Genomic DNA, 2500 nt, shown 5'->3' on the forward strand with positions numbered 1-2500 from the left:
TTCCTCTTCCCGACTTATCTAGGAAGATCGAAGGGCCTCTGCTCGCAGGGTACGCGAAATAATAGCCGTCTATAAAATTGAATTGGTTTAAATAACATGAAATGAAAAGAAAAGCAAGATTTCTCTGTCATCTACCGCATTCTCGTTGCTCGTGCATTCATCCATCCGTATTTTTGGTTTCTTACATCAAATTTTACAGCTTTGGGATCCCCCTTCGTACTCCATTTTGTTTGTTGGCAGTTGTCGTACCCAGATTTCTCTCACCTTATTCCTTGCCACCATTTTGAAAAAATTTGCATATTTGTCCATCCTCGATGGACAAAATTTGATCACGTGATCTGCTGTGTGCCAGGGTCTTCTCAAGACCAGCCGCCATATTGAAAGCCGAGAAGACCCTGGGAACGAGGTTGTTTATGCGTTTACGAGCGTTTTCATGTGGACGGGTGAAAACGCTACGTAAACGATGATCATCTTCGTGTGGACGGAGATAAAAATATGCGTTTACTAGCGATTGCGTTTACGATCGTCTTCGTGTGGACGGGGCCTAAGTCTTTCGTGGTGATTTATTTTCGTCCACTTCGTACAATGTGGGCGAATTATCCTAAATTGAATTTATACCAGCGGTTTCAGAGGAAACATTCGCATTTGAGCGCTCGCGTTGTCGTTAAAACATCATGCAAATTTGGTGATTTCACGTTGTTGTTATGCAGAGTACAGCAATAAAATGCGTGCAGCACAATTCTTTTTCCTCTTTTAGCCTACTATTTTTATTGCGCATACGTTCTGCCCATCTCGGAATTCTTATTGCTAGTGCTTATTAATACAGGGATATTTTTGTACGGTTCAAAACTGTGCGGAGAAAGCAGAACTTAGCAAGTGATCTTGGTATCCAAAAGGAAAATTGGGGGTAACCACGCATTTTTCAGAGATAATTGAGCTTCAATTTGGAAAAGAAAGCCATACATTGTTATTGTTATTGCGCGTACGTTCTGCGCATCTCGAGACACTCGGATTTCCTATTGCTAGTACTTATTAAGGGCCCACTGACGTATTTTTTGGGGTACGTTGCTAAGGATGTAATGGTTAAGTAATTTGAGAGAATTTGGCATTATTTTGGTCAGTTCCCAACTTTTGTAAGCCAATGACCCTAAATATGACGTCATCATACCACGCCGATGGTCACGTGATCAATAAAAGAAAACTCTAAATTTGTCTCCGTACTACGCAATTTGGGTATTTAATCGATGGTTTGATAATTTGTATTCGTTTTTGCATCCAGCCAAGCATGGTTTTCTTTTTATTTTGAAAAATGTTCTTTTGAAGACGATAACGATACTGAAATACCCATAACTTTTTCAAAAAAGATTATTTTAAAAAATCAATGCTTAGCTATATTCTGTATTTGGGGATGAAACATGCCATGTAAAAAAAAAATTAATTCAATTTAAAACCGCCGGAAATTTAGCTTTTTCCTCAAACCGGAAGTCAGTTCGTTTACGCATGCGCAGTTGATCTGAGAACGAGCGCGAGGAAGGGCGAGGAAAAACCTTCGATGGAAACAACAGTTTGTGCAGTGACTTTTGCTTGTGAGTGGGTTTTCTTGTCAAACTCATGATGTGATGACGTCAGTTACCGGAAGTAAAATTTCACTTCCTTAGCAACGCTCGAAAAATCCGTCTGTAGGCCCTTTATACAGGGATATTTTTGCGCGGTTCAAAACTGTGCGGAGAAAGCAGAACTTAGCAAGTGATATTGGTATCCAAAAAGAAAATTGGGGGTAACCACGCATTTTTCAGAGATAATTGAGCTTCAATCTGAAAAAGAACGCCATACATTGCTTAGTATCTTAAAACTTTTTTACAATTACTGTTGATTGATTATCTTCGAAAAATGCGTAGTTGCCCTAAATTTTCTTTTTGGATTTCAATAACACTTGTTAAGATCTGCTTTTCCCGCATATTCACTAAACCGCGCAATAATAACTTTGAATTAGTAGGCACCTTCCTTAACCAACGATATTATTGTTTGGTGGTGTTTTTGTAGCCGTAGCCGTCGTCATTTCTAAAATTCCCTAATGCTTTCCCATCGATACCTTGGCGTGCAAAGATGGTGGTCATCGTGAATTAGTAAGGGCTCTTCGGCAGCATTTTTGTTTTTTGTTGTTGTTTCATACTTACACGACACGGCACCGCAAAAGATATACCGGAACTTTATTAACTACAACTTTACTCGATCCGAGTACTCCTTTATGGGAGTTCGGATGCTCTACCGCTGAGCTGTAAGAAAACTCGTGGGAGCTAAGCCACTAAAATAACTATCAGCGTCAAAATTAGTTGAAATATTGTGTTTGCACAGCAGTTTACAGGCGGAAAATAACAGGACTATCTGTGGCATGCTATAAATTTTCCAAAACACCCCCCGTCCCCCATTCAATGTTAGCTGTTTGTAACCAAAGATCACAGTAGTTACGACTCAGCATACTTTGGGGGGGGGAGGGGGT

The sequence above is a fragment of the Montipora foliosa genome, chromosome 6 (assembly GCF_036669935.1).
Source record: "Montipora foliosa isolate CH-2021 chromosome 6, ASM3666993v2, whole genome shotgun sequence".
Taxonomy (NCBI): domain Eukaryota; kingdom Metazoa; phylum Cnidaria; class Anthozoa; order Scleractinia; family Acroporidae; genus Montipora; species Montipora foliosa.